Here is a 25,848-nt window from a genome sequence, read left to right as displayed (position 1 = left end):
CATTCTTCTCCTTGGCATTCTTCATCCATACCGAGGGTGAGTGGTCTGTCACCAAGCGGAACTGACACCTGAGCAAATAATAACGTAGCGATTCCAAAGCCCACTTAATAACCAAACACTCCTTGTCTACCACGCTATAGTTTTTCTCCGCTGGGGTAAGCTTTCTACTCAAGTAGGTGAAAGGGTGCTGTTCAGCATTCACTTTTTGTGACAATACCGCCCCTATGCCTACCTCCGAGGCATCTCTCTGTACAATGAAGGTTTCCTTGAAGTTGGGGCTGATGAGGACCGGCTGTCCACACAGGGTCAACTTCATGGACTGAAACGCTTCTTCTGCCTGAGGGTTCCACCGAACCATTACCGATTTTTTCCCTTTCAAAAGATCGGTTAGGGCCGCCGTTCTCCCAGCAAAATTAGGTATGAACCGGCAGTAATATCCAAGGATGCCAAAAATCGCCCTTTCAATGTTGCCGGGGCCCCATGTAACCCAAAAGGTAAGACCACATAGTGATAAAGACCATCCGGAGTTATGAAGTCGGTTTTTTCCTTCGCCGATTTTGTGAGAGGTACCTGCCAGTAACCCTTGGTGAGATCGAGCGTGGTAAAGTACTGGGCCTGCCCCAGTCTCTCAATCAGCTCATCCATCCTGGGAATTGGATAAAGGTCCAACTTCGACACTTCATTTAATTTCCGGAAATTGTTACAGAAGTGTAATGATCAGTCTGGTTTGGGATCAGTACGATGGGGCTAGCCCACTCACTCCGTGATTCCTCAATGACGCCTAACTGGAGAATTTATTTTACCTCAGCCATGATGGCTTGCCTCCGAGCTTCAGGTACCCCGTACGGTATCATTCGTACACTTACCCCAGTTGACATGTTGGAGAACCGTAATCCTACCCGGTAGCTCTAAGAACTTGTCGGTATTCTGCTGCACCAGCGAGCAAGGCTCCTGTCACTGCAGTTTAGTGAGAGCATCACTTATTCTGACCTCTCCCCCGGACGCATCCCTGGCTGAAGGTAGAGAACTCTCTCTAGCGGCATGCCCGGAGTGACGTCTGTAACTAAACACTCTCGATCTCTCCAAGGTTTTAGCAGGTTTACATGATAAAGCTGGTCAGGTTTCCTCCTTCCGGGCTGATGCACCCGGTAATTTACCTCCCCCACCTTTTCTCGAACTTCATATGGCCCTTGCCACTTGGCCATGAGCTTACTCTCAGCTGTGGGTACAAGTACTAACACCTGATCGCCCTTGTTAAAAGACCTGACTGAGGCTCTTTTATTATATGTGCACCTCTGTGCTGCCTGGGCATATAACAGATGTTCTTTCACGATGGGCATGACCACCGCGATCTGGTCCTGCATACTAGCCACGTGTTTATACTCCTATCTGGAGTCGGCTCTTGTTCCCATATCTCTTTGGCTACATCCAACAGACCCCTAGGGTGTCTGCCGTACAATAACTCATAGGGAGAGTACCCTGTGTAAGCCTGGGGTATCTCAAGGACGGCGAACATTAAATAGGGTAGCAATCCTTTCCGTCCTTATAAACCACCTTTTTTAACATGGACTTGAGGGTTTTATTGAACCGTTCTACTAGCCCGTCGGTTTGAGGGTGGTACACCGAGGTGCGCAATTGTTTTATTTTTAGCAGTTTGCACAGTTCCCTCATCACCTTGGACATAAAAGGGGTCCCTTGATCTGTCAGGATCTCCTTAGGTAGCCCAAGGCGACAGAACATGGCAAACAGCTCCCGTGCAATCGGTTTCGCCGAGGTGTGGCGTAGCGGTATAGCCTCCGGGTACCGGGTGACATAGTTGACGACCACCAGTATATGTTGGTGGCCACGAGTGGGTTTTACAATGGGCACTACCCAGTCTATTGCAATCTGTTCAAAAGGTACCTCTATCACTAGCAGAGGTACCAATGGGCTATGGAAACTTGTGGTGGGGTGGTCAGCTGACATTCGGGACAGGATTCACAGTACTTTCGGACCTCTGCGTAAATCCCCAGCCAAAAGAGCAGCTTCAAGATACGCTCTTTCATCTTTTTAACCCCTAAGTGTCCACCCAGCAGGTGTGTGTGTGCTATCTCCAGAACCGCCCGACGGTACGACTGAGGTACCACTAACTGTTCCACGACCTCGTCCATGATTTTGTCTACCCTATAGAGCAACTCACCATTGACCACCATGCGTGGAAACACAGTATCTGCACCGGGCTGTTGAGCTACACCATTTACCTCTAACATCCTTTCCCACGCCCCAGTCAGGGTGGGATCCTGTAGCTGAGTTGTCCCAAACGTGCCCCGGGACAATTCCACATCAAAGATCGATGGGGTCTCCTCGACCTCTCCTGCCAGCACCTCTAGGGGAAACCTATCGGAGTCACACTCTATCACTATGCTGGACACCCCTACGGCAGGTACCCCTGACTCGGGTTCTTCGGGAACAGCGCCCATAATAAATTTACCGGGGGAGAGTGGTTTTTGTTTTTCCACAGAGTCCAGAACAGGGGCAAGTCTCTTCCCAACACAGTCCCATAGGGAAGAGTTTTAACACCCCAACCACATGTTTCTTGTCCCCACATGGCGTGGACCAAACTGCCTCCGCGGTTGGGTATTCTTGGAGGTTGCCATGGATGCACACAACTCTGACTGTCCCTCCACTGGGGTTGTCTCTTGCCACCAGCGACTCATGTGCCAAAGTCACTAGGCTCCCTGAGTCTAAGAGGGCCTCCATTGGTTACCCATCAACCAGTACCTGGCACAGTTGGGGTTCACTGTCCGGGGGTATGGCACTCGCAGTGCAGACGGTCTGGGTGAACAGTGAGACCCGGCAGTTATACCCGCAGTCCATGGGCTTTGTAGTCAGGGGGCAGTTAGCAACCACATGTCCTGGTCCCTGACACCACCAGCACCTAATGGTGGAGGCACTGTTAGTTCTTGTGACCGTTTGTGAGGGTACCGGTCTTCTACCACTTTCACTCCGGGGTACGCCTTCAGCACGGGTACGGTGGTGACTGTGCTCAGCAGAGGGACGCGACCCCATTCCCGGTTCCTGGGTTGGCAGGCTCCGGCGTGACAGCCGCAAGGGGGCAGAGTCCCGTATAAAGTCCTGAGTGGTCGAGAACCGCTCAATCAGGCTGACCACCTGGTCGAGGGTGTTGGGGTCCCCTTGTCCCACCCAGTGTTGGATAGTGGCTGGCAGGGTCCTCACCAGCCGATCGACCACCACCCTCTCCACCATCTGGGCTGGATTCAAAGTCTCAGGCTGGAGCCACCTCTTTACCAGCTGCAGAAGGTCATAAGTCTGAGACCGATCGGGTCGGGTCTCCACAAAGGCCCATGAAAATACGCGCGAGAGCCCTCATGTATGTATTGACCCCCAGACGGGTAAGGATCTCACCTTTGAACCTCTGGTAGTCCTGGGCGTCCTCCGACTGAGGTCGAAGTAGGCCTTCTGGGCATCTCCAACCAAAAATGGAGCCACCACTTCCGCCCACTGGCCGGCAGGTAGGTTTTCCCGCTCTGCTGTGCATTCATAGATGGTAAGGAAGGCCTCCACGTCGTCCTCCGGTCCCATCTTCCTCAACGCTGAGCGAACCTTGTCCCGGGCCCCTCGACGTTCCGGGGCTGGTGCCGTCAGCGTCTCCCACAGAGATGTGAGCTGCTGCAAGATCAGCTCCTGCTGCTGATGCTGCGTGAGGATCAATTGCCTTAACAGCTCCTCCATTTGGTCCATGGGTTTGGGCTGAAAGGTGGCAGGCCGGATTGTGGTCAAGCAGCTGCCGGTGGGGTATGTCTCAGTCACAATGCCTGCATTCTCCACAAAGTTGTAAGGCGGCGGTGCTCACACCATGCAGTAACCGAGGCAGTGACCCAAGCCAGTCCAACATAAGCAGCTTTTATTCAGCAACTCACGGGTAAAACAGAAAGTTCTCCGGTTTGGAGCCTGGTTAACATAAGTCCATAAACAACGGTTGCTGTGGGCCGCTCAGAGCCTGACAGGTGCAGAGCCTTGCCAGGCGTGGGTTCAGCTACACACTGGCCCGCCGATCTTTCCTGCTATGCTCCTAGCAGGTCCCAACACTGAACAACATTAACCCTTTTAAAGGACCTGTGGCAAGAGCCACTGGAAAACCCAGGTTGGAGGGAGGAGGCCACCCCACTGCCTTCCTGAAGCCTCCTCCAAGAAATGAAGGCCCTGCCAGGTTTTACTTAATCTGCCATAGCCAGATAGCCTGACCAGGTCAATGCTCACCTTCATTCCTGCATTGCAGCCGCAGCTGTGTCTGTGACTTCAATGCACTCCAATGGGTTTAATAGGTCTCTGTACACATTCTGGGGGATATACAACGTCCCTTGTATACGATTACTGCCTCACAGTGTGTTATCTATTTTTCTCACACAAGGTTTTAGTTGCAAACTATGCTTAGTTTCCTTTTCACTCTCCATTCAGATGATGCTTGATTTGGCACATTGAGAGGTAGGACATTAGTGTTTAGGAACCAGCCACATTAAAGATAAAACTAAATGTGGTTGGATTGCTTTTGCGATCTTTGATCAAAAAACACTATGTACCTTACGTTTTTAACCTTTACAGCAGTATTGTAGTTCATGTTCTCATTAATCATAATATGCTGACACATTGTGTATGTGTTTGTATATTGCCCACATAGCGTATTTGTGGAGCTGTGCATTAATCTAATACTGAAGGTGTGCGAGCCCTAATTTTTCTTTTTTTTTTTTTCTTTTTTTATTATTTTTCTTTTTTTTTATGGCACAACAGTGAAGAAAGTTTGAGTGTGAAGAGAAGAGAATAATATTATAGGGAGATAGGGAGAGAGAAATAGAGGTGCTGTCAATGATTAATTAGTACAGCTAGTCTGCTTCATTTCAAAAAGAGGATTCTGAAGAGAAGGAGGAGAATATCTTGAAACTTGCTAAGCAGTTTTTTTTCATATGTGCTCATGAGGAGCTTCATATAGTCATAGAGTTCCTAATCATTTGTGTTGGGACATCTAATACTTACTGTATTTTTCAGGCTATAAGACGCACCGAACCATAAGACGCACCTCAGTTTAAGAGGAGAAAAATAGAACAATAATTAAAGCAAAAAATGTCATCATGATTCACTGTTATGGAGCAGGGGGTCTGCTGCTGACACTGTTATAGGGATAATGTCTCCCAATTCTGTATCTACATCCCCCATCCTGGTATATATATATATATATATATATATATATATATATATATATATATATATATATATATATATATATATACAAATATGCCCCATCCTGGTATATGTGGCCCCTCCTTCCTGTTATACAAAGCCCCCATCCACATCCTGATATACGTAGTCCCTCATCCTGGTATGCATGGCACCCTCATCCCCATCCTGGTATGCATGGCACCCCCATCTCCATCCTGGTATGCATGGCATCCCTATCCCCATCTTAGTATGCATGGCACCCCCATCCTGGAATGCATGGCAGCCCCATCCTGGAAGCATGGCACCTCCATCCCCATCACCGTGCACACAAAAAAATTAAATATATCCAACTCACCTCCTGTCTGCTCCAGCACTGCATTCTATTCTGCTGCCAGCAGCTAATCTCACCATGTTAACCACGCATGACGTCACTGTCATGCGCCCTTAGATACTGAGATAAGCTGCCGGCTCCTGCAGCGGTTTGGCAATCACCTGTGACCGCCACTAAAGATAATTAATATTCACTACTCCCCACACCCATGTCTACTGCCTCCTGTGCCGCTCTCCTTCGTCGCTGCCACTCCCCCCACAACCCCCAACATTCACAGCCACATTCGGACTATAAGGCTATGCGCATACAAAGCATTTTTACTGCGTTTCTGCAGTTTTTCCGCCACGGAAGCGCTGCAAAAATGCTTGTTAATAGGTCTGCCAGTTATAGCAATGATAATCCTGATGTGCTGTGCACATGATGCAGAAATTTACGCTCAGGATTACTATTGCAGTAAAAACTGCAGCATGACCATTGTGTGGGTGTTTCCGCCGCAAATTTGCGCCCATTGACTTGAATTGAACCACAGCAATTCCGCAGGTTTTATACCTGTGGATTTGCTGTGTTTCAATTAAAGCCAATAGCAATGCATTCGTGGCGGAAACGCGGCACAGGTGGTAACCAGATCGGGAGATGAGGACTACTACTCCTCTCATCCGACTGCTGCACCCGCTGATAACAGCGAGAGTGGGTCGGCTGGGGAGAGCAGTAGTCTGCTCTGCCAAGTCAGCGTGCCCACGGTAAAAAAAAGAAAAAAAAGGAAAAATTAAAATAAAAAACAATATACTCACCTGTCCGGCGCCCTCCAGTGTCCTCCTGGTCCTGGTTCCCAGCGATGTTCTCCTCCTGGCGGCCGGTGGTACACTGCGAGGAGCGCACTCACTCCAAGCAGTGCATTGCACTGCCAGGACTTGTGGTCACGTGAGTGATTAGCTGATCGCTCATGTGACCTCACCGTTCCCATGATGGTGAGCTCACAGGGGCTGATCAGCTGATCTTAAGCTGATGAACCCCAGTGACCTCACTCCTGCTGCAACAATGTACACTGACAGGAGTGATTTTTCACCCCTGTCAGTGTACATTGCTGTCTTAAACAGCAGTGACATCAATGATTACTGATGTCACTGCTGTAGAAGTGACTGGATCGCCAAGGGACAATCGTTGGCGTAATTGTGGACTGCGTCATTGACGGTGGACAAGTGAGGAATATGGTTGTTTGTTTTTTAATTTTTCTCCAGAAGATCGATGCCGTTGCCTACAGAGTGCTTTAAAAAAAATTATTAAAACCATGTGATTTTTATTTCATTAAAATACTTTATTCTGGCCGTGTCTATTATTGAAAATACAGCGACCATGTTACTACGCGGTTAGTAATGGGGGCGTCTTATAGACACTCTCCATTACTAACCTGGGCTTCACGTCAGCCACCAATGCAGGGCTATGTACATCTAAATATGGGGAACAGAGCGCAAAATAGGGTGATACCCTATGGAGGGAGATTAAAAGAGTGCTGGTTACACTCACCTGATGGAGTTGTGACAGGCACAACTCCTATGAAGGCATGAATAAAAACAGCTGCTGCTGCCCCGTGACTGGAAGATAAATCCTCCAGGAGATATTGAATCCAGTTGGATGAACACGTAAGTGGGCTGCGCTGCTGAAGTAAATCAATTCTTCAGAGATGATGATGTTGAAAAGGCTTTTTATTAACAACAAGTTTCAACGCCGCACCAGCTTCTTTTTCAAGTAAAAAAACAAATGTGTCATTTTTGGCTAATGGCCCCTTCCCCGGCTACTAATATCAGTCCCCAGCGGTCGGCTTTCCCTCTGCTGGTTGTAAAAATGACGTGGAAGCTCATACCATTTCTTTTTTTTTATATTAGACTCTGTGCCCACGATCCGGATGTAGCAGCACTTTGGACGCATATTTTTTGCTGCGTTCAAAATAATGCATTCTATTGAACGCAGGTAAATCCACATGTGTTCACCGAACCTAGCAGATTTACCACATTCAATACATTCTAGTGGTCAAATGTATGTTGCAGAGACTAGCGACGATGCAAGAGAATTTGACATGCTGCGGTCCTGAAAGACGCGCCGCATGTCAATGGTGATCTGCAGGCTCTGATGCATACATAGTGGACATGGGATTTTTAGAAGTCCTATCCACGATGCTGTAACATCTGGACGCGGCGGGTTTGATGCTGTTTAAACATGCAGCGTCAAACCTGCAGTGGCTCCTGATCATGGTGACGTACCCAAACTCACCCGCAGCATGTCAATTTCTCTAGCGGATACACTAGTCTCCGCTGCAGATTTTGACCAATTGAAGTGTCATTATATTTTGTGGATTCACATGTACAGACAACAAAAGTGCGGCATTAGAACACTGCGTTTTGGACGCTGCAAAAATACGCCGTGTCCAAAGCGCTGCCTAGTGCTGATCGGGGGGACATAGCAGGTAACCAAACAGCTGTGAGCTGTTAATAATGGCCAAGGTCCACGTTTGCAAATGGCACCTTCCTAGAAGGTAAAAATAGCGGCTCACAGGTGCCGCGTAAATTACATGAATGGAAATGCTAATGAGATTGGGCAAATGGGTTAGCTGACACCTAGATCTTTTGTTTGGTAATGACATGGTGTCACTCAGACCCTTTCATCACCAAACCTAATTAAAGTAAAGTAAAGAGTTAAATAAACACACAGACACAGAGCAAACACTTTATTTGAAATACAACAGACACATTCTTCAATCATTTAAATTAAAAAATATACTCACCCCAGTTCTGACGGTAATCCAAGAGTTTAAGCAATTTCCCACCAAATAACTTTATTTAGCTCCAAAAAGCATTCATTGATGTACAAAAACGCTTAAAAAAAACGCTTAAAAAGTCACATAAAAAATGCATAAAAAATGCATCAAAAACACGCATTTTTTTCGCAGCGTTTTTACTGCCAAGGAGATGCAGAAGTTTCAGCTTCAAATCCTGACCGTGTGTACATAGCCTAAGACGCACCTCCCACTTTCCACCAAAATTTTAGAGGAAAAAAGTGCACCTTATAGTCCAAAGAAAAGAATTCCAACACCTCCCAAAACCACCATGACCCTGATAAATTCTATCAGACACTGTTGAGTCTTCTCCACCAACAGTAGTTGTGACATCACTTGCTCCTTAGTCGACTACAGAAAAATCTAATCTGCCTCTTGACAATCTATTAGGTGGACATCAGCTCTGCACCTTGTTGTGGACTTTATCACAATATTCCTCTGATGACATCACTTTTTCATCATCCCAACATGGTTCGAAGGTCCTGTCCAGCACACAATCATTATCTGGCAACAATGGTATTAGTGGCACGCTGAGTCAGGGAAAATCTATAGATGAGAATCGGGAGTGGGGAGTAAGGAGTTCAGGACATTTCCCATACTAAAACAACTACATACTTAGTGAAGGATGATGATGATGATGATTGTGTGGTGGATAGCACCTGGGAACCATATCAGGGTGACACAAGAAAGTGATTTCATCAAAGGAGGATGGTTGTGCCATCCACGAAAAAGAGCAAAGTTTAAGTTCTTCCAGTGGCTCAATTGCTTCTTCTGCAGTCAGTCAAGAGCAAGTGATACCGCAGCTGCTGATTTTGGAGGACATTCAACAGTGTCTGAACGTACTGGTGGTGGACATGGTGGTGTCTAGCCCTAAGTGTGATCATTTGGTGCTAGAATGAGAATTAGGCTATGGTCACACTATCAGTATTTGGTCAGTCATTAGTAGTGTTGAGCCACCCCCGTAGTGTTCGAGTTCGGTTCGGTTCGTCGTACACCCGTGTGTTCGCCGAACTGTTCGTCGAACTGTTCGTCGAACACCTTCGAACACCGTTAAAACCAATGGCAGGCAAACAAAAACACATAGAAACACATAGAAAACACCTTCAAAGGTGTCCAAAAGCTGACAAACTGCTCAGAAGACACAACTAACACATGGAAAAGTGACAAGTACATATAGTCATGAGAAAAGAAAAGAGGTGGAGGAGTAAAAGGAGGGGGAGACACAGATATAGGCATGTCATGCCCTTCTAAAATCCAAAAAGTGAGAAGCCGACACGTTCAGTCCGCTCCTGCCCGTGCCACCTCCGTGTCGCCGGGTTTGTGCCAGAGCCGCGGTGAACCCTGACGGCCAGCCCCCCTCTCCCAATACTGGTGCCTGTCCGCTAGTGGGTCGAGCGAGCCCCCCTGTGGTGGAGGCAGCTCTAAGCTTTTTAATTTAAATTGTCTCTCTAATTTGAATGAATACACTTTAAATCCATTTACAAGGATCTATTGGAGGGCAAGTCTCATGCCAGCAGCCGCGTAATTCCAGCTCCAGTAGCGTCCACTAAAGCTGCTGCAGTTAAAAAGCTTTTATAAAGATCGAGCTCGGCTGTCCACCGCAAGGCATCCTACTGCCAGTCCCAGCCCCTATGCCTTGGGGTGCCTCCTGATGCTCTTCACTGAGTATCCCGTGGTCCCGAAGCATTTCCTTTGAAAAAATTAAGTGTCCAAACTACAGGTGGTGTAGCTTGCTTAACAGCCAGGATAATCCGCTGACTAGCAGACACTGCTACTAGGCACAAAGTATTTCCTGGGCTAGATGCAGTTAAAAATTTGTAATTAGATACTCTCGTTGGATGCTGAGAAAGCATTCCATAGAGTCTCCTGGCACGCCATATATGATTCTCTTAAAAAGCTTGGGGTAGGGGTCTAGGGGACCCTTTTATAGCCAAAATCACGGCCCTGCATAGCAATACGTCACCTAGGCTGAAGATGAATGGAACTGTAACACCCTGAGGGCTCGGTTGCTACAGAGGTATTGCACCTCACCCAGAGGTGTGATATCTCACTCTCAGGTAAGGATGGAGTGTGGATCAGGACCCGACACCTGCATGCATTACACCACATTGCCGTGGGGCAGGGCGACCAATATGCCCCTGAGATGGGCACGACAGTCCCTGTCCCTGGCTGGAGTGGGGGGAGGGAACACTGAGGAAGGGGAACCCTGTAGTGCAGGAGTAGGGAGGAAGCAGTTCCTGGGTGCATTGAGAAGGGAGTATAAAAGGTGGGCACCATCTTAGTTCAGTGCAGAGAAGTCTGAGCAGAAGTGGCAGGGAGCAGGGGCTCTGCATGAGCTCTGCTCCGGAGGCGGGCCTAGTAACAGAGGCCCAGGCCTGGAAGAGGGAGAAGGAAGAAAGAGGAGCGGAGAAGGCTCCAGGAACGAGGAACGAAGGGATCCCAGGGGTGCGGACTGTTAGAACCTTGCTGTTAGGTTTTTTTTCCTTTGCTGGTCACATGACCTTGTTGGCCTATTTAATCCTGCTCCGCCCTTCTGGCTTTGCTGGACTTCATTGTATATCTACTTTCTAGCTAGCCTGTGCTCTGTATCTATCTCTGTTAGTTTGCTTGGTCTTCGGACCTCTATGTTCTATCTATTTTGTTTGTTCGTCTGTCTGCTACTATTTCTGTTAGGAGGTGTCCCATATTCCTTCCAGTCCTTAGTACTTGTAGGGATTCCCTCCCCACATCTATAGGTCTTCGTACAGACTAGATTAGGACTTTAGCAGGTCTGATCGCAGGATCAGGTTCCCTGTTACATCGTAGGGATTCAGCTGAGTCCTATAGTAGGGACAGATCTCCTCTCTTTCCTTAGCTTTGGTAGCAGAACATAACAGTAAGTCCAGCCTGCAAATTCTCTAAGGAAAGATTTTTTTTGTTCCATCATGGTGTCGGTTCAGGATTTGGCTAAACACCTGCAGGGACTCTCTCTGGAAGTGCCTGAGCTCCGTCAGCACGTGAGTAACTGTCCTGGAGCATATTTCTTGGAGCCTAAGGTATGTTTGCCGGATTTATATTTTGGTGAACATCGAGAATTTTTTTCATTTAAAAATGCTTGCTTATTGTATTTTCGTTTGAGACCCAAGTCCTCTGGGGATGAATCCCAGCGCGTAGGGTTCATAATGTCACTTTTGCGCAAAGAGCCTCAGGAGTGGGCCTTTTCTTTGCAACCTAGTGATACATGCTTCAGATCAGTGGATAGTTTTTTTTCTGCTTTAGGACTATTATATGATGATCCTGACCGTGTGGCATCAGCTGAGACTGAGTTGAGACGTTTAAAGCAAGGATCAGGTAATGTGGAAAAATATTGTACTCATTTTCGTCGTTGGTCCACTCAAACAGGGTGGAACGATTCTGCTCTGAAAAGTCTATTTCTTGATGGGCTCAGTGAAAGGGTTAAAGACCTGCTAATTGCTTATCCTACACCTGAGGATTTGCAACAGGCTATGCAATTAGCTATACGGGTGGATAGAAGACTGCGTGCTAGGGTTAATGAGAGCAAATCCTCTGCTATGTCAGTTTCTGGTTATGATAATGTGTGTACTAACAGTGGTGAACCGATGGAGATTGGATCGGTGGCACCTCGCTCTCAAGAAAAAGACCGTCGTTTTTCGGAAGGCTTGTGTTTCTATTGCGGAAAATCTGGTCATTTGATTAAAGGCTGTGAGCTTCGTATGAAGAAAGAAAAAAAAATGGTCAGTCACGCCCGTATTGCCTGTTTAAATTCCAAGGGTATATTTTTAGCTGCTTCCACGATTGCTCAGGAAAAATTAATGGAATTTCGGGTGTTTGTTGATTGCGGGTCTACACTAAATGTAATTGATGGGGGATTCGTGGAAAAACTCAATTTAAAACCTGAACCTTTATCATCCCCCATTGCTGTGGTTTCTGTGGATGGCTCCCCTTTGAAGAATATTACTCTCAAGGTCAGTGAATTTCCTCTCACTATTAATGGTGTTCACCATGAGAAATTGGATTTGGTAGTGTTGAATAACTTGCCTTCTCCAGTAATATTGGGTTTGCCCTGGTTAAAATTTCACAATCCTGTACTGGATTGGTCTACCAGTGAAATTAAATCCTGGAGCCATAAATGTTATGACAAGTGTTGTAACGGGCGTATTGCAGCTTTGGATAGGGGAGAATTGCCTGTTCCTATTCAGGATTTTTGGAGAGTTTTTTCTGAGAAAGAATCGCAGGTTTTGCCTCCCCATAGAGACTATGATTGCTCTATTGAATTTGTCCCTTTAGCGACTCTTCCTAAAAGTCGTTTATTTAACCTTACTATTCCTGAGAGGAAGGCTTTGGAGGAATACATACAGACAAGTTTGGCCGCCGGTCACATTAGGCCCTCTAAGTCTCCTGTGGCGGTTGGATTTTTTTTTGTAAAAAAAAAGGACGGCGGTTTACGTCCTTGTCTAGATTTTCGTGAGATTAACAAAATTACGGTACGCAATCCTTACCCACTGCCATTGATTCCTGATCTGTTTAACCAGTTATTGGGGGCCAAGTGGTTCTCTAAAATTGACCTTAAGGGGGCATACAATCTGTTGCGCATGAAGGAGGGTGATGAATGGAAGACTGCTTTTAACACTCCTGTGGGTCATTTTGAGAATCTGGTTATGCCTTTTGGTCTTACTAATGCTCCTGCATTTTTTCAGAATCTGATTAATGACATCCTTAGACCTTTGATCGGTAAAAATGTGGTTGTGTATTTGGATGACATTTTGATTTATTCGCCAGATCTGGAGTCTCATTGGCGGAGCGTGCGTGAGGTATTACAGTTATTAATGGACAATTCGCTTTTTGCTAAGCTGGAGAAATGTGAGTTCGCTGTACAGAGAATTAGTTTTTTGGGCTACATTATCTCCAGCAAAGGTTTTGAGATGGATCCGGTTAAGGTTCAGGCTGTGCAGGAATGGCCTAGGCCTATTGGTTTGAAATCGATACAGAGGTTTTTGGGTTTCGCCAATTACTATGGAAAATTCATAAAAATTTTTTCTAGTATTGTCAAACCTCTGACTGATCTCACCAGGAAAGGTGCTGATGCGGTTCAGTGGTCTTCTGAGGCCATTGAAGCTTTTGTGTATCTCAAGGAGAGGTTCACCTCTGCTCCCATCCTTATGCAGCCTGATGTTACTAGGCCGTTTTTGGTTGAGGTTGATGCTTCCTCTGTGGGGGTTGGCGCAGTATTGTCTCAGGATAACGGGGATGGATTACATCCCTGTGCCTTTTTTTCAAAAAAATTTTCGGAGACTGAATTGAATTACGATGTTGGTAATCGGGAATTATTGGCTATTAAACTCGCATTTGAACACTGGCGCCACTTCTTGGAAGGTGCGGAATTTCCCGTTCAGGTTCTTACGGATCATAAAAATCTGATATATCTTGATGCTGCCAAGCGCCTGAATGCCCGTCAGGCTAGGTGGGCACTGTTTTTCTCACGGTTTAATTTCTCCATTACTTACATCCCTGGTACTAAGAATGTTAAGGCGGATGCCTTGTCTCGCAGTTTTTCTCCCATAGTCGGTGCTGAGAAAGAGGAAAACATTTTACAAGAAGGTGTTGTGATACCTGCTTTAGACTCCGTTTTGGAAGATGAGATTCTTAAAGCTCAGGAGAATGCCCCATCTAACACTCCTCATGGAAGGTTGTTTGTGCCTGGGACCTTTAGGAGAGATTTGTTTGTTGAGTGTCACGAATGTTCGGTTGGCAGGTCATCCCGGAATCTCTGAGACCAAGAGACTGGTGGGTCGCAGTTTTTGGTGGCCTGGATGGCAGAAGGAAGTCATTAAGTGGGTGCGCCAATGTACTATATGTGCTAGATCTAAGTCCTCACATACTCCTGCTGCGGGGTTGCTTTGTCCTTTGGAGGTCCCCAGTGCTCCTTGGACACATTTGGCTATGGACTTTATAACTGACCTTCCCCCCTCTGAGGGTTTTACTGTCATCTGGGTGGTCGTGGACCGTTTTAGCAAGATGTGTCACTTGGTTCCCTTCGTCAAACTGCCCTGCGCTAAAACTCTCGCTAAGACCTTTGTCAGAGAAATTGTCAGACTTCATGGCGTTCCTACTGACATTGTTTCTGATAGGGGTCCTCAGTTCGTGGCTCGTTTTTGGCGTGCCTTTTGTGACAGGTTGGGAATTCATTTGTCGTTTTCGTCCAGATATCATCCTGAATCTAATGGCCAGACAGAAAGGAAAAACCAGGATGTTGAGCAGTTCTTGCGTTGTTTTGTGGCAGACAATCAAGAGGGGTGGTCTGAGTTTCTGCCACTTGCCGAATTTGCTCTGAACAATCATACATCTTCTTCTGCTGGTTGTTCGCCTTTTTTTTGTTGTTCTGGGAGACATCCGTCGTTTGGGTCGTTCTCCAAGTTGGGATCTGCCGTGCCTGAGGAGGAGAATTTTTCCGGTGATTTGGAAAGAGTTTGGACGGATGTGCGTGGTAATCTTCAGGAGGCCAACAGAAAATCTAAAGACTACTTTGATAGGAAACGACAGGAGGTTTTGTTCACTGTTGGTGACATGGTTTGGTTGTCCTCTAGGAATCTGCGGTTGAGGATTCCTTCTAAGAAATTGGGTCCCAAGTTTGTAGGGCCCTTTAAGGTGCTTCAGGTTGTCAACCAATCTGCTGTTAGGTTGGAGGTTCCTACCTCCTGGAGAATTAATCCGGTCTTTCATGTCTCTCTGTTAAAAAAAGCTGTTGTGTCGGATGGTGACGCCTCTGCCTCTGTTCCTCCGGTGGTGGAGGACGGGGAATATGAAATTTCTCGCATCCTTGACTCTAGACGGTATAGAGGTAGTTTGCAGTATCTTGTGGCCTGGAAAGGTTTCGGACCCGAGGATAACTCTTGGGTGAGGTCAGATGATGTTTCCGCGTCCAGACTTATCACAGCGTTTCACAGGAGATTTCCTGATAAGCCTGGTCCTAGGGGATCCGGAGGATCCTCTTAGAAGGGGGGGTACTGTTAGAACCTTGCTGTTAGGTTTTTTTTCCTTTGCTGGTCACATGACCTTGTTGGCCTATTTAATCCTGCTCCGCCCTTCTGGCTTTGCTGGACTTCATTGTATATCTACTTTCTAGCTAGCCTGTGCTCTGTATCTATCTCTGTTAGTTTGCTTGGTCTTCGGACCTCTATGTTCTATCTATTTTGTTTGTTCGTCTGTCTGCTACTATTTCTGTTAGGAGGTGTCCCATATTCCTTCCAGTCCTTAGTACTTGTAGGGATTCCCTCCCCACATCTATAGGTCTTCGTACAGACTAGATTAGGACTTTAGCAGGTCTGATCGCAGGATCAGGTTCCCTGTTACATCGTAGGGATTCAGCTGAGTCCTATAGTAGGGACAGATCTCCTCTCTTTCCTTAGCTTTGGTAGCAGAACATAACACGGACGGGCGAGTCGCCACCGCACGCCCAAATCCACCTGCATGGAGGGGTCAGGCCAAAGGGGGAGACCGGTCCCCGAAACTAGTGGAGGCAGGAAACGACCCTCAGCTAGAAACCGGAGGCTGTGACATTTTATGTGGCGCAGCCCCTCGCTACACCCGCTAGGAGGGCAGCACATAGGGTCAGGGAAACTGGCGCCAAGTTTACCAAGAGGAGGCCCGAGGCAGCCGGACAGAAGGGTTAGTAAGAAAGGCCAGACAAAGGACACACAAAGGGGGTCCTGTGAAGCGCTCCAAAGTTATCTGGGAGTTGTCTGAGACCCTCACCTGGTGAGAACAGTACGACTTGGGCAGCCGTTACCTGCAGACGTGGTCTGGATAATAAGGACTGTGAGTAAAGGCCCTGGACTGCATCACTGACTCCGTGTCGTTACTGCTGCTGCCCTGCACCATCACCCCCATCCTCCACATACACTGCCCTGAGGCTATACTCCTCCCGTGGGGAGTTATGCTACGCTCTGCTGCACCCACAACACCAGCCTCAGCGGTCTGCCCTGCAGCGTCGGTTCACTCTGACTGCAAACCACGGGTGGCGTAGTCGGACATTTAAACATCAAAACCACATAAATAGTTCCGCCACTGGTTTGACCACCCTGAGCCACGGAAGCGGGTCGCCGCCACGAAGACTACAACCACCAGCATCCACCAAAAAGGGTCCGGCTCCGGGTGTCCCAAGGCCCAGGGGGTGCATCAGAACATTTTCATAACCTTTCACAATCACCAATGGGACAAGGCAGGGTTGTCCTCTGTCCCCTCTCTTATACATCCTAGTGACAGAGCACCTGCTCTCATCAATTCGCCATAACCCCAATATTAGGTGGATTGAGGTGGGAGGCACCGAGTACAAGTGCTCTCTATTTGCTGATGATGTACTAGTATATATCACTCAATCACATATATCCATCCATGCTGTTATGGCTGAAATAGATCACTTTGTTACATGGTCAAATTTTAAAATCATTGCAGCGAAGTCTGAAGCCCTCGATGTCTCCCTCCCCAAATCCATATAGGATTCCATCCAGTCCAACTTTCCCTTTGCCTGGCCCTCACAGGGTATCAAATACTTAGGAATTCCTATTCATAGAGACCTCTCCCATCTATGTTATCTTAATTTTGGGCCCTTTATTGAACAACTCCATACAGACCACGGTTGGCAAGTTAGAACTCTAAGATTCACTACATGAACCACTGGTGTTTTGTGGAAAAGCACATGTACACTGTGTTCCAAATTATTATGCAAAAAGTGTTTAGGAGTGATAAGGGAAGAATTTGTTTGTTTGTCAGTTAAAGTCATTGATGGTGATGTGTGTCAGGGCTCTTTATATCACTGTAAGCAATTGCAGACACCTGTGCTAATTAGTTTGGCAGGTGTGTCCAATGAAAGGCAAGACTACTTAAGAAGGCTGTCTCACATTATTAAGCAGCCTACATTTTCTGCCAAAATGGGAAAGAAAAAGGATGTGTCGGCTGCTGAGAAGCAACAAATTGTGGAGTGTTTAGGTCAAGGCATGACTACAATCAACATTGTGCGATGATCAGGATGTAGTGTCTTGGCAATCAAGAAGTATGTAGCTGATTCACAGTACACACGTGTGCGTGCTGATAAGGGCAAATTGAGGACTCTTTCCTACAGGCAATTACGTCAGGTTAAAAGAGCAGCGGCAAAAAAGCCTTGTCATAGCAGCAGACAAGTTTTTGAAGCTGCTGGTGCCTCCAACGTCCCCCGAACAACAAGATGCAGGGTCCTTCAGAGGTTTGCAGCTGTGCATATGCCATCCTGTCAACCTCCTCTATCCACTTCACACAAGCAGAAACGGCTCCAGTGGGCCAAACATTACATGAAGACTGATTTCAAAACTGTTTTGTTCACGGATTATTGCCGTGCAGCGCTCGATGGTCCAGATGGATGGAGTGGAGGATGGCTGGTTGATGGACACCCCACGCAAACACGGCAACAGCGCCAACAAGGAGGAGGTGGAGTAATGTTTTGGGCTGGAATCATGGGGAGAGAGATTGTCGGCCCCTTTAGGATCCCTGAAGGCGCTAAAGATGAACTCCATAATGTATGTGGATTTTCTCAAACAGCACTTCCTGCCATGGTTCAAGAAGAAGAACCATGTATTTCACAGCAAGATCATTTTTTTGCATGATAATGCACCATCTCATGCTGCACATAAAACATCTGCATCTCTGGCTGATATGGGCATAAAAGGGGACAAACTTATGGTGTGACCCCCATGCTCCCCTGACCTCTACCCCATTCAGAACCTCTGGAGCATCATCAAAAGGAGTGTCTATGATGGCGGGAGGCAGTTCACATCTAAGCAACAGCTCTGGGAGGGTATTCTGTCCTCATGCAAAACAATTGAAGCAGAAACCATCCAAAACCTGACAAATTCAATGGACGAGAGAGTTCAGAAGCTCCTTTCGAACAAGGGGTCCTATGTGAAAATGTAACATCACCTAGAATAAAGTTTTGAGTTGAAAACTGTTTGATTTCAGTTTCTAATAACCTGCTAATGCTTATAATTTCAAAAATGACCATTTTTTTGGTCTTTATTAAAATGAAAAGGTTGATCGAAAAGTTTGGGGGATCTAAGAGTGTGGCAACCCAGTAGTCATGATTACTTCGAATTCTGACAATATGAGGGTCATGTTGCAGGTAGTGCAGCAAGAAGGCACTTATGTGTCTTGCGCATCTCGGAGCCCCAAAATTATTTTCCGGGCTAGATGCAGCTACAAATTATTATTAAGTTTAAATCTGGTGGAGCTTAGTATAGATGGGCTAATAGGATCAGTGCTGCACACTGCTACAAAGCCCAAATTATTTTCCAGTCAAGATACAGATAAACATGATTAGTAATTTGAAAGCTTAAAACGGTTGGTAGGGTGATTTTAACCAATCATCAAGCTTTTACTCTCCCCAGGATGATACAGGGGTAGAAAAGTCGTTTCGGATCCATGATTTGTTCATCTTTATGAACGTGAGTCTGTCTACATTATCAGTGGAGAGCCGCGTGTGCTTATCTGTCAGCACACCACCAGCAGCGCTGAACACACGTTCAGACAGAACGCTGGCTGCGGTGCATGACAAGATCTCCAAGGCGTAAGTGGCTAGCTCCGGCCATTTATCCAGATTGGAAGCCCAAAAAGAGCAAGGGTCCAGTGACACAGTCATGGCTTCAATGTTTACTTGGAGATACTCCTGTACCATCGTCTCTAGGCGTTGACTATGTGTCAGACTTCTTGTCTCCTGTAGCCTTGCAAAGGATGGGCTAAAAAAGTGGTGAAATGATTCCGCAAAATTGATGTTAACAGCAGATACTGTGGTTCTGTTACGGTTTGAGTGCTGAACACTTGACGGTCCCATGGTTTTCAAGTTGGAACTGTGAGATTCACTACGTGCACCACTGGTGTTTTGTGGAAAAGCACATGTAAGATTCTGCAACAGTCTCTGCTGATACTCCTGCATGCGTGCATCCCTTTCTATGGCAGGAATAATTTCTGCAAATTTACTTTTGTACCGGGGATCTAACAGTGTGGCAACCCAGTAGTCAGGATTATTTCTAATTCTCACAATTCGAGGGTCATGTTGCAGGTAGTGCAGCAAGAAGGCATTCATGTGTGTTGCGCATCCAGGAGCACCAAGTCCCTGTTGTGTTGGTGGCGAGGTAACAATCATGCTTCCTTCCTCTGTCCTCTCCCCCCAACCTCGCACAACAGAAATGTGATCAAGGTCTCCCTCATCTGATGAGTCTTCCATCAGTTCGTCCTCCACTTCTTCCTGGGCTCCTGCACCTTCCTCACTAGTTTGGCTGCTACCATGCGCCCTGGTAAAACCATCTCCCCCACCCTCACATGCATGCCGCCTTGGTGCTGCCGACCGTCTGGACCTTGCAGATGTTAGCCCTTCCGCATACAACTCCTCCTCCTCTACTTCCTCCACCTCCTCTTGTGCCACCACCTGACTCCGAATTCTGTTTAACATGTGCTCCAGCATGTAAATCACCGGAATAGTCATGCTGATAATGGCATCGTCAGCACTAAACATCTTCGTCGCCATTTCAAAACTGTGCAGAAGGGTGCATAGGTCAATGATCTGAGACCACTCCTCCAGCGTGATTTGCCCCACCTCCGGATCTCGTTGGCCCAGGCTATACGTCAGAACGTATTGCACCAGGGCTTGTCGGTGCTGCCACAGTCGCTGCAACATGTGCAGAGTTGAATTCCACCGGGTAGGCACATCGCATTTTAGCCGGTGAAGTGGCAGGCCCAACGACTTCTGTAGAGATGTAAGTCGCTGAGCTGCGGGATGCGAACGGCGGAAGTGAGCACACAGCGACTGTGCCCTCTGCAGAAGGCCATCTAGTCTGGGATAGTGGGCTAAAAATTGCTGGACAACCAGGTTCAACACGTGAGCCATACAAGGCACGTGTGTGACATTGCCCCGGCGAAGGGCCGCACCCAGGTTTGCAGCATTGTCGCACACGGCCTTCCCTGGTTTCAGGTCCAGTGGAGACAACCATTTATGAAATTGGCTCTCCAGAGCTGACCACAACTCCTCAGCTGTGTGACTCACATTTCCCAGACATTTCAAAGTAAAAACCGCCTGATGACGTTGAGCCCTACTGCCAGCATAGTAAGGAGGTGTGCAGGATCCCTTCTGCGCAGTTAGAAAGCTTCTGGCATGACCAGACAGGCTTCGGGTGCAGGTGGAAGACCAAGAGGAGGTTGAGGAGGCAGAAGCAGTGGAGGAACTTTGACATAAAGAGGATTGACGCACAACTCGTGGGGACGGCAAGACTTGGACAGCAGGCCCTTGTCCTGCTGTCACCATAGTTACCCAGTGCCCAGTCAGCGACATGTAACGCCCCTGTCCATGCCTACTCGTCCAAGTGTCTGTGGTGAAATGCACCCTGTCACACACAGAGTTTCTCAAAGAAGCGGTGATGTTGTGTGTGACATGCTGGTGGAGCGCAGGCACACCTTTCTTTGAGAAGTAGTGCCGACTGAGCATCTGGTACTGGGGCACTGCGACGGACATAAGGTCTCAAAAATCCTCTGTGTCCACCAGGCGGAAAGGCAGCATTTCTGTAGCCAAGAGCTTGCAGATGGTGAAATTCAACCTCTTAGCTTTCTCATGGCTAGGAGGAAATGGTCTTTTACTTGTCCACATCTGAGGGACCGAGGGCTGGCTATTGTGCTTAGACGGGGTTGATAAGGGTGTCCCCGGCAAACTGCCGGTCTGTGAGGAAGATGCAGGCGGACATGTTAGGTTGCCTTGATCCAAAGGAGGTGCTATCGATGTCGGACAGCGCTCAACACCAGCTGGTGTTACCACCTCCAAAGAAAATGATGACCTGCCAATCACGCTGGCTGTTGCGGGTAAAGAGGTGGCAGGTCTGCGCCCCAAAACAGGTGTGACTGCTGTCCCCCCAGTCACAGAGGATGAAGAGGCTGCGGATGCACAAGATATGGCAGACAGTGGTTGGCCCGGCCGGCTAGGCCGCATTGTAGCACACTGAGCTTCCCACTGCAACTTATGCTTCATGTCCATGTGCTGGTTCATGCATGAAGTACTTAAACTATGTATTTTTTGGCCTCTACTTAGCTTTTGCTGACAAATGTTACAGATAACACGAGTTGGGTCATCTTTATCGATCTGAAAAAATGCCCAGGCTATGCAAGGCTTAGCACCCATGCGACCTGAAGAGCCACCACGACTTGTGGTGAGAGGCAGAGTTGTGTTTGAGGATGCAGTTGTTGACGTGCTTCCAGTACTACGTCTCTGTCCAGGAAGGCGCAACCTGACCTCGTCGTCACTAGCATCTTCCTCCACCTCTTCTGCTGACCTCATCTCTTGGCTGACTGTGGGTTGACAGTAAGTGGGATCTCCAACCTCATCATCATCACCCTGTGCGCTATCACACCCGTCGTCCTCAGAGCCAACCTGTTCCTGCCCTGACAAAAAACTAAAGTTGTCGCTCCAATCAGGTATTTGAGTCTCATCATCGTCTTCCTCATTGTCTCCACCAACAGGAGTTACAGTTTGGGAATGAGGGTCTACATTATGGTCAGAACCTTCTGCGTCTGGTCCTGGATCCGATTCATAAAGATTCTGGGCATCAGTGCAGATCATTTCCTCGTCTGGATTCACAGAAGCGCTGGAGTCGACCTCTGATTCCCAGGCTATAGTATGAGTAAACAGCTCTGCAGACTCAACCATCTGTTCTACCTCATACTCAGACGGGCAGCTGGAGATTTGGGAGCTGTGAGGAAGCAAGTGCGATTGGGGTGACACCTTTGAGGACTGGAGTATTTGTGATGTTGAAGTTGATGTGGAGGAGAGCCCACTTAAAGGAGCACTTGATATCCGTTGAAGCACCTGCTGTTTTTGTGCCTCATCTGGAATTTGTAGCGATTGGCGTGGCCGTAAGAAAGGGATCTTATCACATTGTCCGCTAAAAGAAGTAGACATTTTAGTTTGGCTGGAAGATGGTCTTTCTTCTGCAGATGTTACTGTTGCTTTAACACCTACCCCACGGACACAACCTTTTTTCCCCTTCCCAACACGCCTATTCCCCTTTCCACCAGCAGCAGGCCTTTTTCCACTCATTTTTGTGGTTAACTAATTCACAACTCTGGAGTTGTTTGCACAAAAAAACAATGGATGGGAACCGAGCAGAGCTGAGTGGCCAAACTGTGGTATTAGGCCAAAACTATTGGCTGGGTTAGATGCAGAAAAAAATTATATTCAATTTGCAACCTGATGGAGGTCAGTATAGATGGACTAATAGAGAAAGTCCCACACACAGCTAGAAGCCCAAATATTTTTTCAGAGGTAGATGCAGAAAAAAAATATATTCAGTTTGCAACCTGATGGAGGTCAGTATAGATGGACTAATAGAGAAAGTCCCACACACTGCTAGAAGGCCAAATATTTTTTCAGAGGTAGATGCAGAAAAAAATTATATTCAGTTTGAAACCTGATGGAGGTCAGTATAGATGGACTAATAGAACAAGTTCCACACACAGCTAGAAGCCCAAATATTTTTTCAGAGTTAGATGCAGATAAAAATTATTTTTAATTTGCAACCTGATGGAGGTCAGTATAGATGGACTAATAGAGAAAGTCCCACACACTGCTAGAAGGCCAAATATTCTTTCAGAGCTAGATGCAGACAAAAAATTATTTTCAGTTTGCAACCTGATGGAGGTCAGTATAGATGGACTAATAGAACAAGTCCCACACACAGCTAGAAGCCCAAATATTTTTTCAGAGGTAGATGCAGAAAAAAATTATATTCAGTTTGCAACCTGATGGAGGTCTGTATAGATGGATTAATAGAACAAGTCCCACACACAGCTAGAAGCCCAATATTTTTTCAGAGGTAGATGCAGAAAAAAAATATATTCAGTTTGCAACCTGATGGAGGTCAGTATAGATGGACTAATAGAGAAAGTCCCACACACTGCTAGAAGGCCAAATATTTTTTCAGAGCTAGATGCAGACAAAAAATTATTTTTAATCTGCAACCTGATGGAGGTCAGTATAGATGGACTAATAGAGAAAGTCCCACACACTGCTAGAACCCCAAATATTTTTTCAGAGCTAGATGCAAAAAAAAATTAAATTCAGTTTGCAACCTGATGGAGGTCAGTAGAGATGGACTAATAGAACACGTCCCACACACAGCTAGAAGCCCAAATATTTTTTCAGAGGTAGATGCAGAAAAAATTATTTTTAATTTGCAACCTGATGGAGGTCAGTAGAGATGGACTAATAGAACAAGTCCCACACACAGCTAGAAGCCCAAATATTTTTTCAGAGGTAGATGCAGAAAAAATTATATTCAGTTTGCAACCTGATGGAGGTCTGTATAGATGGATTAATAGAACAAGTTCCACACACAGCTAGAAGCCCAATATTTTTTCAGAGGTAGATGCAGAAAAAAAATATATTCAGTTTGCAACCTGATGGAGGTCAGTATAGATGGACTAATAGAGAAAGTCCCACACACTGCTAGAAGGCCAAATATTTTTTCAGAGCTAGATGCAGATAAAAATTATATTCAGTTTGCAACCTGATGGAGGTCAGTATAGATGGACTAATAGAACAAGTCCCACACACTGCTAGAAGCCCAAATATTTTTTCAGAGCTAGATGCAGAAAAAAATTATATTCAATTTGCAACCTGATGGAGGTCAGTATAGATGGGCTAATAGAATGATGCTATGCCCAAAAGATTTTACTTCACTAGGTGCAGTAAAAAAATTGGTATTCTATACACAGGTGGTATATCTTGCAACACAGATAGACTACTCCACTGACTAACACACTCTGCAATAGGCCAAAAAGGATTAGCTTTGCTAGATTCAGCCAAATGCTGTGAAAAAAACTTGCACAGCACTGGCACAGACCTGCCTGGCAAAAACTGATAGGAACTGATGTAACCTAGTCCTGAAAAGGACTGCAATTACTATTAGTCTTTACTCCCACAATCTATCTATTTAAGAGCACAGACCTGCCTGATAAAAGTCGTAGGAAATGCTGTAACCTAGTCCTTAAAGGACTGCAATCACAACTATTCCCTACTCCCAAGCTATCTGTAGATTTGTGCGAAAATTGGCTTGAAATTAACAAGGTATAGCGCACACAGCAACAGCGGTGCCGTCTAACACGCAACTGCAGCAGTGAGAAAATGGTGGCGACGGGGAAAATGGCTTGGTCTTATAGGGCAAGGACATGTGACATACACTGCCAATGACACATGCCCTTGCTTGTGTGAAAAAAGCACTTCGCTCTGTGTGTGCGCTGCTGATAGGCTGAGAGATTGCACCTCCCCACTGTAAATGCGGGAAAGAGAAAAAAAAATGGAGATCTTCATTATTCCTGCAGAGATCCATCCCCTGCCCCTCCCCCCCACCCCGCTGTACACTCAAACTGCGTATTAACATTAATTTTCATCATTACTGAGAAAAAATCCTTTTATGATTTTGGTGCACGAACAGTTATCGAACATAACCTCGAACAGCCGAATTTTTCTCAAATCGTTCGTGTTCGCCGAACGGCTCGAACACCGCCCAAAACAGCTCGAATTTGAGATTGGCAAACAGTTCGAGTAGAACAACACTCATCTCTAGTCATTAGTGATGAGCGAGCATGCTCGCTACTGCTCGGTGCTCGCCTTAGCATCTCACTTTTTTTTTTGGATCTTAATCCTCATTATTTGCTTAAAAAGCAATCCAGAGAACACCGTTTTTCTGCGCCATTTGCTTGTTGGCACTGATTAATGCAGCCATATTACAGCACTAAAAATCCAGCTATTCAAAACTGTGGTTTGTCCGTCACAGATCATATATAATTGTACTGAAAATACTGCCATTTCTGGCCTCCATTAAAAAAAAATTTCAATTTGCAGTGAAGCTATTGACACCAGTTTGCTGTTCAAAATAGTTACCTACAGGCCAGGTATTTCAAACTGTGTTTTCTCCGTCACACGGATCACATATACATTTTCAGAAAATGCTGTCATTTCTGGCCTCTAATAAAAAATTGTTTCAGTCTGTCAGTGAAGCTATTGACACCAGTTTACTGTTCAAAATAGTTACCTACAGTCCAGGCATTAAAAACTGTGTTTTTTCCGTCACACGGATCATATATACGTTCTCAGAAAATACTGCCATTTCTGGCCATCATTAAAAAAAAATTTCAGTGAGTCAATGAAGCTATTGACACTAGTTTGCTATTCAAAATAGTTACATACAGGCCAGGTATTTAAAACTGTGTTTTCTCCGTCACACAGATCACATATAAGTGTTCAGAAAATACTGCCATTTCTGGCCTGCATTAAAACATTTTTTCAGTGTGTTAGTGAAGCTATTGACACCAGTTTGCTGTTCAAAATAGTTACCTACAGGCCAGGTATTTAAAACTGTGTTTTCTACATCATACGGATCACATATACGTTTTGCCCAAATATTTTAGC

The sequence above is a fragment of the Phyllobates terribilis genome, unplaced genomic scaffold (genome assembly GCF_046119375.1).
Source record: "Phyllobates terribilis strain yellow unplaced genomic scaffold, ASM4611937v1 Scaffold_5__5_contigs__length_657084704, whole genome shotgun sequence".
Classification (NCBI taxonomy): Eukaryota; Metazoa; Chordata; class Amphibia; order Anura; family Dendrobatidae; genus Phyllobates; species Phyllobates terribilis.
The sequence above is the reverse complement of the archived record's forward strand: the minus strand, read 5'-3'. Positions refer to the sequence as shown.